Source organism: Protopterus annectens, chromosome 4.part0 (genome assembly GCF_019279795.1).
Source record: "Protopterus annectens isolate FY-2018-M chromosome 4.part0, PAN1.0, whole genome shotgun sequence".
Taxonomy (NCBI): domain Eukaryota; kingdom Metazoa; phylum Chordata; order Ceratodontiformes; family Protopteridae; genus Protopterus; species Protopterus annectens.
This window is the reverse complement of record NC_056733.1, coordinates 1,845,039,195-1,845,053,822: the sequence shown is the minus strand read 5'-3', so window position 1 is coordinate 1,845,053,822 and position 14,628 is coordinate 1,845,039,195.

The window sequence follows — 14,628 nt, the reverse complement described above, 5'->3', positions numbered from 1 at the left end:
TATTTAATTAGGTAGTAGTAATTGATACATTATGGCTTTATTTATTTATTAACCAATGGGATTTATATATATATATATATATATATATATATATATATATATATATATATATATTAGAGCAATTTCCTGTTTAAACTATGTCAGTTATGCTGTTCTCAGGGCCAAACGTCTGAAAAACAAATTGTTTATTCTTGAAGCCCTTCTGCGTCTTCAATATGTCTATGTCTGTGTCATAACTGAGACTTGTTTTCATTGCCAGGATGCCACTCCTTCCATACCTGGGTTTAGTGCTCATTATGCATTCAGCACTGAAGGTACTATGGGAGAGTTTCAATATTTGTCTTAGACCATATCACTTTTAGACAGATTCCTGAAAACTTACAAACTTCATCTTACCCTAACCAAAGTAAATTATCCATTTATTCCTTGTTATAGGGGACCCTCTATGTGCTCAGCTGTCTTCAAAAGGTTCCTGAACATGCTTTCTGAAATACACATAATGAAACATACCTTTTTGATAGGAGACTTTAACTATCCGTCGATAAACTGTATCTTATGAGCTGGGTACACCAATTATTCTTGGGCTTAGTATATGCTAATTCACTAGATTGATTAGTTGACTGGCCCACTAGGTATAAATAATTTTTAGAACTTGTCCTGACCAATAAAGACATCTCATGTACCATACCTATATTATACCCATTCCTGGTTAAAGCTGACCAGAAATTAGTGACCTTCTTTAAATTCTGCCCCCTTCTCCATGAACATATCTGAATTTAAGGACTTCAAAAGAATAAACCTACTTAAAATCTATGATGAGCTCAGTAAATTTACTTGCACTATTGCCAGCCCTCCATTCAGCTTTGGCTGCTACTTATGCAGTGAAGAACAATGTTGGTAGTCCACTTGTATAACTAAGTTCTAAAATAAAAATTAAAAATATCTAAAGTAGTATAACAAATCAGCAACCACTAAAAGCTTTCTTCAACAGAAGGAAAGCTAATCAATAATGGAAAAAGCATCTGAAGTCAAAGACAACTATTTATCCTTTTTAATTACTTCATGTAATTAAGAAACAATGCACAGTAATATTCTGAATTAATTCAAAATGCTACTGCCTTCTCAAAGCCAAAGGATATATCATATATTCTTGCAGATAAGTTTAACTGTGGACTTTGCCCCGGAAATAGTTATTGATATTCTGCTAATCCCTGAATCCCTCACACTGTTTAAGATCATAAGATAATATGTCTTATCTGTACTCCCAAAAGACAAAAATTCCACTTTAATGGGAACAGGCAACTTTTCTGGATGCCAAGTAAATTCCGTCAGCATACCCTATTGGAAGTCCCCCTAAAGTTGCTTAACCTAATCTTAGGCACAAGGTATGTCACTGAAGGTATGGAGAACTCCTGTCTCAATGTCTCTTTATAATGGAGTTCCACCCTAAAACCTGGCAATTATAGTCCACTCTACAAGGCCATGGAACATATCATATGAGATGTCATAAACTGCAATTTCAAAACTTCATTCATCTAAACCCTCAGCAAACCTTGTCAGAGGGAGATTATGTCTACTTAACTTAGTTAACTTCCTTGAGGAGGTCACTGAGGGCTTGATTACTCAGTCCACACAGTCTAAGAGCCTATCTTGATCTTGCTAAGGCAGTCAACAGTTTTCCTCCCCCCATCCTGGCATTGCAAATACTTTAAGAGACTTAAAAGTTGATTTGTATATGGTGAGGTGGATCACAAACTGCCCAAAAGACAGAATCCACATAGTTAAAGTAGCAGGTCCCACCTGAGAAAATGAAGATAAAAAACTAGCAGTGTACCTCAGGGATCAGTTATGGGACTGTTAATATTTGGTATATACTTCTCTGACTTCCAAGCTGTGAATACAGACCAGTGGCTACAGAAGTTTGCTGATGACTGCAAGTTAGGTGTTGTTGTTGGATTACCTCCTTATATGGTGTCACTACAGCAAGATCTAATCCTCACCAACCAATGTTGCACTAAAAATGACTAATTAAATGCATCAAAGGGAAGTATTGTATTTGACAAAATATATCTTGTCTCCAAATTACAGTCTAGCTAGCACCCCTGAGATAGGAATCTATGATATGCTAATTAGGAATCTTAGCACCTGAGCTGACTACTTCTTAGCTTTTGACCACCATGCAGCATTGTTACTCAGGAAGTCTTTCTATTTAGCACAACTGATATCTGAAGGAATCTCATTCAAGTCAAAATCAGTTATCATTCCGCTGTACTGAAATTAAAGAAATTGTAGAGTACAGTGTCACCCTTGGTATGTACCTGTCCACACACATTGCACAACTAGAAAAGCTCCACTGCTTCTTTAATAATAAAGATCACAGGTCTAAAGACCCCTAGCTACCCAGCTAGGCACAAAGCTCTGTCTCTATATGTGGTCTGTTACAGACTGTTACTTGGTAGAAAACACTAGCTGCAAAATACTGATATAACAAAAACACTTGGTAGAGAAAACCACTTTATAAAGCAAAGCTTTCGGGTAGAACCCTTGTATTAGTATTGAAGAAGGGTTCTACCCGAAAGCTTTGCTTTATAAAGTGGTTTTCTCTACAGACTGTTACTTGGCCATATCTTGGTTTCCATTCCATGAAGGATACAACTCTCTTTGATCTCTTACATCTCTGCAAGACAAACAGTTACATTAACTCTAAAAGTAAGGATTAAAATGTCAACAAACCTATAAATAAAAACACTAGAGGGACAGATTTATTACCCAACATTAACCCCATCTCTAGAATAAACTATCCTTATATGTTAAACTACATATTTTGACAGCCTCACATCCTTCAGGACTACTCTGGATGATTGAATGGGTATCCAAAAAGAAATTCTTGGCTTGACCTTATCTGTCCTTATCAAATTGAGGGTTACTATTACATACTGATATCAATGTACCCTTAACTGGAGCTTTTCTCCTTGACAGCCTCACATCCTTCAGGACTACTCTGGATGATTGAATGGGTATCCAAAAAGAAATTCTTGGCTTGACCTTATCAAATTGAGGGTTACTATTACATACTGATATCAATGTACCCTTAACTGGAGCTTTTCTCCTTGGGGCTCCTTTAAAAATGGGCATCAACTCAATAATGCCACCATGGTCAAGAAATGGTAATAAATAGGTGCATAGCTATATAAATAAACAAACAAACAAATAAATAAATAAAATAAGAGCCATTAGTCCAATCTACTATTTTAACCTAATTAGGGGGTAAATTACATAAATGTGATGAGGAGGAATGTCACAGGTCAGAATGGGGACAAATGGTTTCACAAAAGAATGAATCTTAAATTCAGTCCAGTTGAATATGTTGATCATTAACCTTACTATGGGCATTGAAGACAGCATCATTGTGTTTTCAGATAACAGCAAAGTTAGGATCAGACAGGGTCAGATGCAAGGGCAAGCATGGCAAGGAAATGAGGAGGCTATAGGCTATGTTTTGAGAGGCAGCAGCTCTGCTTATGACTTTCCAAACCTGGGAAATGATAACCTAGCAGTGCATTGTGTATTTTGGAGGAGGCACCTTAAAAATCTAGAAGAGAAGAAGGGCTTGGGTTTTATTATCATAGAAAAAAAATTACCTCTCAGGCTCAATGAGAGATGGGAATGTAATGACACACAATGTTAGGTTATGCACCAAAGGGATTATCATCCAGAAAGAGAAAGACAATGATGACCTCTATCAGGTACTTTTATAAGCACAACTTAAATAAAAGGAGGAATGGTTCACCCTGCCGGAAGGGCACATAGAAAGGAAATTCAAATAGTATGGAAATTAGATCAGGGGGTCTGACCTCTTTTTGTTAGAGAAGTAGAGCAATGAAGAATACCCAGTGAGGGTACATAAGGCAGTGAAGGAGATGCCTAATGGAAATAGGTTACACAGGACAGACACAAACATGACTATTAGATTAAGGGGACAACATTCATGGTCATCTTAAGAAAATAGTGGCTCAACAGTTAGTGAATTCATCTGTGATGCTGATTGATCAAAAGGCTGCGGTTTCTATTCTCACTACAGTTATTTGAAGTCCTTGTTCATTACTGACACTGCAATGCAGCATAAGGTAGCATTGCCATCCTGAGTGTACAGTCTTTCAGGGGTAATGTTAAACCAAATCACCATCTGCCTGACCTATTGGTAGCTCGGGTAGAGACATATGATCACATAGCACTACAAAAACAGGAGGGGAAATCCCACAGTACTCTGGGCATACTTCCCTGGTGCCTAGCCAAACTAATGATCTACTGGTGCTATCCAGGTAAAAAAATAAATAAATAAAAGAACATAGTTTTTAAAGGAGAGGTTGGCAAACAAGTAGAATCAGTTGCCAGGAGATATAGTAGAGGCATAAATCATTGGTAAATGTAAAAAGGACTCCCAAAATGAGAAAAATAGGAAGTAGATGAGCAGATTCCTTGGTTACGTGTAAAACTCAGGTACTTCATGCAGACTTACAGTGTTCTGACAGCATTTATTGTTTTATCGTGTACTGTATAATGCAAGGACAGCTAGCTTAATACTTATTTATGAACCTATAAACATATTAAGCAATCGATTTCTACACACACACACACACACACACACACACACACACACACACACACACACACACACACAAACACAAACACACACACACACAGACACACACACTCATGTATATGCATTAAAAATACAAAGTTCTAAACTATAGTGTTATATTTTGCTTCTACTCACCCTTAAGCCTCATACAGGTGGGACTATCAATTCAGTGGCACCATGTTTTAACAATAACACTGCAGCACTGCAAATTGCATGACAATTTTGGAGATATATGTGCACAATCAACATAAATGAGAACAGTTACAGAATAACTATCCTGAACTATGCTGCATCTATAACTTATTCCGGACTAATTTATTTTTAAAAGTCAAGACCACTGGGTCACAACTATGCTGATCCATCCATTCATCCATCCATCTATCTATCCATTTATAACCCCCATTTTACAGGTGGAGCCGGGTTGTCACATCAGATGTTACCATCATCTACAGCTAATATGCATACTGCCAGGTGGTAGTCCTGATATGGCAACTATGCATATGCTAACTTGTATCTGTGTTACAAGACTGGAAATTATTTATTATAAGTAACTTCAGTCATCTGAAATTATCAAGCCTTAATGGGAGTGGTTTATACCTATACGGGGTTCACACACAATAAGAATATGGAAAAAATAATATTTGCAGAAAAATTTCTAAAAGCTGAGAGAGATGGGTAAGAGTAGCAGTCTAAAACAGAAACATTTTGGCTATACTCTTGCATTCTACTAACAAATAAGAACAGAAAGACACATGCAGGATCCTTGGCAAAAAAAAATCATTTCATATGTAGAAATGCAGTAGCATAAGAATATTTAAAATATCATAATATATACAAAGAGAAAAATAATATTGTGTTGGTCATAATAAAATATACATATATCTCCCATAGCATAGTAAAGAAATATGTCAGCTAGTCATTTGAGTAGTACATTTACTACAATAATACAAAATCACAGAGCTGGACTGCTGCAGGCATTTACCTAACAGTACTGTTGCTAAATGTCTTTTAAGAAAAATAGATATTAAATTGAGTCTTATCTCATATACTCCAGATAGGAGTCTGCATATTAGTCTTGCCATGATTTAGTGCTTTATCCTAATGTATTATGCATTGTCTAGGCAGAATTTAATGTTTTTTCATAATGTACCTTCATTTTGAGGAAATCATTACCACTTGCAAGCTATTTCTTTGTAAGCATGTTAATTTTAGAAAAGGAAGGTGGCAGCCTTAGTGGAAAATATACATCAAATTAAATGAGTCATGCACTTACTGTGGTGAAAAAATAGGATTATAAAAATGAAAACACTGTTGCTGCCATCTGTTATGTGAACTTACAAATACTTTGGCATATATTTGCATGTGCTGTGACAGTGTCTAATGGTGATTGTTACCTACAGAAAATAAAAAGCATGGCATACATTTTTAGTGGAAGCAAAATTAAATTAACTCTAAAATGGCATGACAATAAGTAAACATTAAATATCAAGTAAAGAACAGAGTTTTGTTTAAAAATTCACTTATGACTGCCAGTTTCCGTAATCTCTTTTGTATATTAAATGGAATGTATAGTATATACCGAATCTCTTTCCCATATTAACTGGTGCACCTATACCATAAAGAATGGGTACACCCAAAGATTCCTAGATTTAGCAAATGACTCCCTTACACAAAAATGTAACCAGACATCTAGTGTCAAAATCTTCTCGAGCTCATCTTTTCTAACTTTGCACCTACTTAAAAACTAGTAATAGTATCTTATTCTCTAATTTAGAATAGCTCTCCTAGACTCTGCCACAACTTGCTGTGAGGGAAAGATTAGTTTGCTTTTGCTTTCTTGTGTTTAGTATTGCTTTATTGACTTCTTCTGTTTTGTAAATCGCAACTCATTTTCTTTACACTGTGTTTTCCTTGTATTCTTTTTTAATTTCATATTTAAACTAGGAAAGAGACCGCAGCTGTCTCTTGTGAGTCACACAGAAATAAGGTCAAACTAATTAAGGTTAATTACTTGCAAGCTTGGGTGGAGCTGGGAACTAAACCTTGTATTTAAGGGGTAAAATAAATCATTCCAAGGCTTTACTAGAAAAGCTCGCCCAGACTCTGCCACAACTTGCTGTGAGGGCAAGGTTAGTTGTTTTTGCTTTCTTGCATTTTGTATTGCTTCATTGCCTGCTTCTATTTTTATATCGTGATTCCTTTTCGTTACACTGTGTTTTACTTGTATTCTGTTTTCAATTGCATATTTAAACTAGGAAAGAGACCACAGTCATCTCTCTTGTGAGTCGCATAGAGATTATTTTTTTCCCTCCTTCCCACTTTGGTGCTGCTGTTTTTTCAAACTCAACTGTCCTTCTAGTTACCAGCCCCTTATATTAATTTGATTACATACCTCCTTCCCTCTCCTCTCCCATTGGCTGTTGTGAGTAAGCACAAAATTATCATTGTATGAAATTATTCCTCTCTAACTATTTAAATGTATTGGCCATCCCACTGTATTCCATAGAACCAGAATATAAAGTGCTGACCCCTTCCAATCTATCTTGCTCTTTTAAAATTAGTGACCCTCCACTTAGATAACTAAAGCTTAAGTTACTCCCTCTTTCATATCTAACTGCTTAGTGCACACTGCAGCTCTTAGGGTATTAACACATCTTTCCATTCTGCTTTTAAAATCTGTAACATCTAATCCATGACCACCAATTATTGGTGCGCCCACATGCTGCCTCTCAGTAGTCATTTTGGTCCTGTTGAGAGAAGGAGCATAGGAAAATTATTTCCTAGTGACTGATGATCACCGAAAAACCTTATAACTGTATCATAGGTTCCAGCTTGGAATTTGTACTTATATTTTGCTATTGGTAAGAAAAGAGCAGAGTGCATTGATTTCTGACTCTTTGTGATTGGAACTGAGTGTCTGTGCTTGATCTTTCTGACTGGTCTGGTTGCTGTTCAAGGTATCTACTAGGAAAATGCAACAGCTAGCCTACAGACCCTTACATCATTTTGGACAAGACTGTGGAGTAATAAACAGGCTGTGGCCTGCTTCTCATCACGGGATTGGTGCTATTGTTTTTCTTCTAACGATAAAAGTAGCAAAGGAGCATTGTATCCCAGCAGAGGTGAGACCAGTATTAGTAGTCAGGCAGTAGCCATTCAGGTGTCTCCTCTCTTTTCATTATTCTTGACGAGCTAACTCTATCTCTTCAGTAAGTACTGCTTGATCTGTTTCTAACATCAGAATATTTCCCTAAATACTTTATCCATAAATCATCAGGCTCTACTTATTACTTTTCCCCTGAAGTATATGGCAGTGAACTGTATAGTCACAGACACCTTGAGTTAACATTTTTCCTGTAAAAGCACAATCGAAATTTCACCAATACCTAGTTGCACAAAAGACAACTAGTCTCTGTTGACAAACACTGCCCCAGAGTTGTAAACTGGATACTTCTGACATTACTTTATATTTCCACTCCAACTGTCTACTCAGAAAATGTCAAATTGTCATGGATGTGGACTTTCTCACTATCTCCATTACCATTTTGGTGGATATGGGTATCCTGAAGCATGTAGAAATCATGTTTACTGACAACCAGTTAATTCTCAGACAAACTGATATGGTATGTGAGAGAAGTATTTACACAATGTCACTGGAGGCAAAGCTCTGACATAAAAGCACCCCTAATGTCAATAAGGTTGTCGATAGTACACAAGCTGCACCTATAGTACACAAATCAAAGCATACACATAGGCCCACATATGTTGGGCACTTAAATATAACTTTCCTAAATCCCAAAGACCACATAGATGAAGTACACATAAACACCCTCAGTAACCCTTGAATGCACTCTTTCTAAAGAACACCTAAATTAACACATAAAGCCACATCTCATGGAGTCTGTACTGCTAAGCCCATAAGGCAAGCAACCACAGAATCCAACATTCTAGTCACTGGAGTAAGGAGAAAGTCATGGTAAGTTGCTTATCAGGGGCCAGGATCCACCACATTATGCATGCACTCAGGTCATTGGACCACAAGTACCAGTATGACTCAGTCATAGTCCATGTGAGTGTAAATGACCTGAGACATACCTCCTAGACTATATGAAGACAGGCATCATGGAGCTCTTGTAATATGTGTGCCAGGTTGGTATGTGCCTAGCACTGAGCAGCATTTTACCTTCTCCAAAAATGATGCCAAAATATGAACAAAAGATGACTGGCTTTAATAATTGGCTTAGATTCTGGTGTCATTCTAAGGGGGTGCATTATATGTCAACATGGAAGGAGATGATCAACAGACCACGCTGCTTTACCATGTATGATCTGCACCTCTCGCCTCTAAACTTTCAAATATTTGAAAAAACATAGGTTCATAGGTAGGTACTAGGCTATCAGCCCTAGGGCCTCTACAAGTGTAGCCAAAAAGGTACTCTGGCTTTTGCCACCCAAGAAAATTATTTTCCTGGGCCCCTGTTGAGCAGAGCCACAGAGGTGATCCCCAGGGTGAATTTCCTATTTCCCATCCAATCATCAAGAGTTTTCTTGAAGACTGCTAATGTGGAGCTTTGTTTGATATAGATAGGTAGTTTGTTCCAGAGTATGGGAAGTCTCTGGGAGAGGAATCTATCCCTCCAGCATGTTCTGTTTATTCTGGTGACAAGGTTTAGGTCCCTAGAGCATGTAGCTTGGAGGGACTGGGATTTCTTTAAATGGAGCATGTCCAACAGCTCTGGGTTTGACATAGCTTTGTATGTTAGGCAGAGATCGCCTTTGAGTAGGCGATACGAGACGGAGTAAAGCTGGAGTTTTTTGAGACCATCTGTGCAGGGCATCTGTTTGAGGCTGATAGTCCTCTTTGAGAGGTATTTCTGCAACCTTTCTGGTTGTTGTAGATGTCTTGTGAGGTGCATACCAAAAGGAGTGTTGTACTCTATAATGGGTCTAATGAGTAATGAGTAGAGGGGAACAATTACCTCTTTTTTCCTGAATGAGAAACCTTTTGGGATGAGGTGTGCCACGTAGGAAGGATTTCCTGACTACTGTGGTGATGTGATTATCAAAGGAGAGACTACTGTCCACCTGTGTCCCAAGGTCTCGTATCACATTTGGTGTTAAGTAGACTACCACCTATGTGGTAGCTCACGGGTACAGAGTTTTTACCAAAGGGGATGACAATGCAATTTTTGGCATTGAGCTTGAGGCCGGAGGCCATGGCTTTGACACCAGACATCTGTGTCAGTGAAGCCCTTTTGTAGGATGTCCACATCATTAGGAGTTTCAGTTATGGCTCCTAGTTTGAGGTCATCTGCGAACTTTGTTAGCCAAGGACCTTCTGTGTTAGCCTGTACTTTAGAAAAGTAGATACCAAACAGGAGAGGACACAGGACTGAACCCTGTGGTACTCCACTTGTCACTGGTCTGAAGTCAGATTTGGAGTCTACTACTTTCAAAGTGTGAGTTCTGTCAGTGAGCCACTTGGCAACCCATCTTGTGACATAGGGATTTATACCTAGTTTAGTGAGTTTATCTATATTTCCAGAATGGGAGATGGTGTCAAAAGCCTTGGTGAGATCTAGATAGGCTGTGTGAACCACCTTACCCTCATCTACGGCTTTGGTGACTGCTTCAAAGAAGTCAGTCAGGTTTAGGAGACATGATCTGCTTTTTACAAACCTGAACTAGGTGGGGTCCAGAGTTTGGAGATTACCAATGTCTTTGTCTATAAGTTCCATGATGATATGTTCCATGGCTTTGCAGACCAAGATCGTTAGGCTAATTGGGCGGTAGTTCCCGGGGTCTTTGGTGGCTCCCACTTTGTGGATTGGGATAACCGTTGCTGTGCACCATTCAGTGGACACAAAGCCTGAGGTGAGGCTATGATTGAACTTGGTGCTTAGGTGGGGTGCCAGTTCATTCTGTAGTCCATGTAGAATGCAGCCTGGGATGTTGTCAGGTCCCATGGATGCTGTGTTCTTATCTTTCGAGAGTGTGGTTTTTACCTGTGCAGCCGTGATTACAGGAACTTTGCATTCTTCTGGTATAGAGATGGTCCCTTTAGGGGATGGGAGGTAAAGTTAACACAGAACCTATCTGCCAGGATGTTGGCAATATCAGATGGTTCTGTATATTTAGTGACATTGTGCTGTAACTCAGAGCAGATCTGAGTGTTGCCATTGAGATTCTTGACATAGCTATAGAATGCTTTGTGGTTGTCTTTAGAATCAGTGGTGATTTTCTTTTCATAACTAGCTTTGGAAGATTTTATGAGGGATCTCAGCTTACTGAGGCTGACCAGGGAGTTCTTCCAGTCATGGGATTTTACTCTTTTTTTGCAACAGCTTCTTTCTTCTGTTGTAGAGTTTGTTTATGGCAGGGGACCACCAGATTGGCTTCTCTTTTTTTTGGAGGATAGCATATTTGTTCTATTAGGGATAGCACAATCCATGCACTCGTGTAAGTGCTTATAAAGTGCATTTCTGTAGGATTCAGCAGTCGTACATCTATTGTCCGTCTACATGAGTGTCATGAAGTTTGTCACTTCTGTCTTAAGAATTTTGAAGTTGGCTTTGGAGAAATTTTTTACGGTGGTTTCCCTAATGGGGGGTGGGGGCAGGATGTGGATGTCTAGGCTGATTAGCTTGTGGTCGGATCTGACCAATGAGGAATTGACCTCTGGTGTGGAACACCGGTCACCCATGTTGGTAATGACCATGTATAGGATATAGCTGCCCCTGGTGAGGGTGTGTATAATTTGATCCAAGGCGTTGGAATTTATGAATTCCAGAAAACGTTGAGCAAAACTTTGTCCTCCCTCAAAGTTCCTTTTCTGAGGCAATGCCAAACTGAAAGTACTTCATACAGAGAAAATCAAACCAAGAAAATCTAAAGGTGCTACTGCTCAATGTCAAAGATGTAAACCTTGCATGTGATATAAAGGGTTCCTATCAGAAGACCGAAGATGCATTTTGTCAAATGCATCTTGGTCGAATGTCAAATGTCGAAAATACAAAATGACGAAGCGACAAGTTATGATACCCTTGAAAAGTACAAGCAGGGGGTTGGGAGATGACAAGCAGGGCCCTGGGAGATGAAACATTTACAGGTTGCCTGTGTCCATTAGAGACATAGGTGTCTAACCAGGGATGAGTTTCCTTTTACCCATCCAATTGTCCAAGTTGAACTTGAATTGGGTTAGGGAGGAATTATGTTTTACATGGATGGGGAGCCTTTTCCATAGATGGGGTAATCTCTGGGATACAAATGACACAATGCAAGTGCCATGGCACAGGTCTGACTTTTAAACTGTTGCTGGACACTTATCATGGATGACATCATCATTGTATAGGAGAAGATGTTGGGATGCCTGAATGAAATGGCTGTGGAGGCATGTATGACTGTCAACATTTCTGTTCTCCATGACACTTGATTGCTGACAGTAGGATTAAGACTCATGCTCGTCTGACTACACACACACACACACACACACACACACACACACACACACACACACACACACACACACACACACACACCACTGTTGTGGTAAGTTATTCCCCACCTAATTGTTGTATTTAATACAAGTGCCACAGTACAAGTATGAGTTTTATACTGCTGCAGAACACTCTATAGCAGATGACATCATTATATGTTTGGGAGAAAATGTTGGGAGGCCTGTATGAAATGGCTGTGTAGGCATGCATGACTATAAAACATTTTTGTTTGATTGCTGACAGTAGGATACAGACTCATGCTCTTCTGACTACACACACACACACACACACACACACACACACACACACACACACGCACACCACTGTTGTGGTAAGTTACTCCCCACCTAATTATTGTGTTGTATTTAATACAAGTGCCACAGTACAAGTATGAGTTTTATACTGCTGCAGAACACTCTATAGCAGATGACATCATTATATGTTTGGGAGAAAATGTTGGGAGGCCTGTATAAAATGGCTGTGTAGGCATGCATGACTATAAAACATTTTTGTTCTCCATGGGACTTGATTTCTGACGGTAGGATACAGACTCATGCTCTTCTGACTACACACACACACACACACACACACACACACACACACACACACACACACACACACACATGCCAGTTAACTGCAATGAGATTAAGACCCGTACTAACTAGTTGCACAGGCTAGAGAACAAATGACACAATGCAGGTGCAATGGCACAGGTCTGACTTTTAAACTGTTGCTGGACACTTTATCATGGATGACATCATCATTGTATAGGAGAAGATGTCAGGATGCCTGTATGAAATGGATGTGGAGGCATGTATGACTGTCAACATTTCTGTTCTCCATGAAACTTGATTGCTGACAGTAGGATTAAGACTCATGCTCTTTTGACTATACACACACACACACACACACACACACACACACACACACACACACACACACACACACACACACACACACACACACACACAATGTGACTGTTGTGGTAAGTTACTCCCCACCTAATTATTTTGTTCCCATCTGCAGAACACAGTAGTTAATATTGGAGCCAAGTTGGGAGGCTGGTATAATGGTTCAGGTATTTATCTCACAGACACAAAGTACAGGATTTGATTCTCACAAAAGGGAAATTATCTAGATTTAAAATGGCCTAGAAGGGCAGCTAGATGAGCATTTTTAAATAATGGGAGGTTCAGAATAAAGGACAATGTCTTTGCCTTATAGGTACAAGGTATAAGGTTTGATCCCCACCTTGGGTTGTTGGTTAGGCTTACAATGGCTCTTCAAGGAAGTTAGCCTTGTATTCACCTATGGAAGAGAGAGTCCTGGGGAATAGTTCATGGAGCTGCCATTAGTGTGAACCTGTGTCAAATGTTTCCTGTATTTAATCCTTGAATTTGAGTATTACTGCCCACCATGTAAGGCAGATTAATGGTTCCCTTTATAGATACAAGCTCCTTGAAACACAAATTTTCCCTACACATGTCAATGGAACCCTCTCAAGCTTCCCTGCTGCACTGCAAGCAAATCAGCTGCATACTGAGCAGCATTGCCACACTTATCATCCCTAGTTTTCAACAAAACAAGCCCTTTGTTAGTCTTAGTGCAAAAAACTAGTCTAACTAGCTCACTCACTTCCTTAATAGTACATACGGTAAAAAACCTGCTATAATGGGCAGGCAGTTTTCCAACATTTCTCCAGCCACCCTGATTGACATAGGTATCCTGAGGCAAAGTGTTAATTGCTGCATGTATACTGACAGCCATTTACTCCTAAAACAAATTAATACCCTCTGTGAGACATGTAGTTACACTACGAAATTGGAGTCAATTCTCTCATATAACAACAAACTGGACAATAAACAGGTTGTCAGTACACATACTTCACCTCTCAAACAACATAAGATCACAACACATAAACCCACATATGCAGAGGTATTCCCTAGAAGCCTAACAAAAGATCAGAGACTTTCCAAACATAAACCACCTGCACACACTAGTATGCAAATAATAACCAGTGCTAATAATAACTTATACAACAGTGTCTCAGCAAATAAGCCCCTAAGTCAAACACCTCAAAATTTAATGTCTTAGTCATAGACAACTCCATAATGAGACACAGAGATGTCCACCTCACCAGGCTGGACAAACAGAAGGCCACCTTAGCTGCTTGTCAGGTGTGAGTATCCGTTTCTGTCAGATCACACATGCACTCAAATCACTCAACAACAAATACTGTTATGGCTCTGTCATAGTCCATGTTGGGGTGAATGACTTGAGACATACCTCTCTGGACTATAATAAGACAGGCATGACTGAACTCTAAGATTCTGTGTCTCAGGCAGTTATAACCCTAGCCCGAAACAGAAATCTACTTTCACCCATGGTGATGCCACAATATTAAACAAAAGATGATCAACTTCAACAATTGGCTTAGCTTCGAGTGTCAGTCCAAGGGGATCCAGTATCTGTCAGCCTGGGAAGACATGG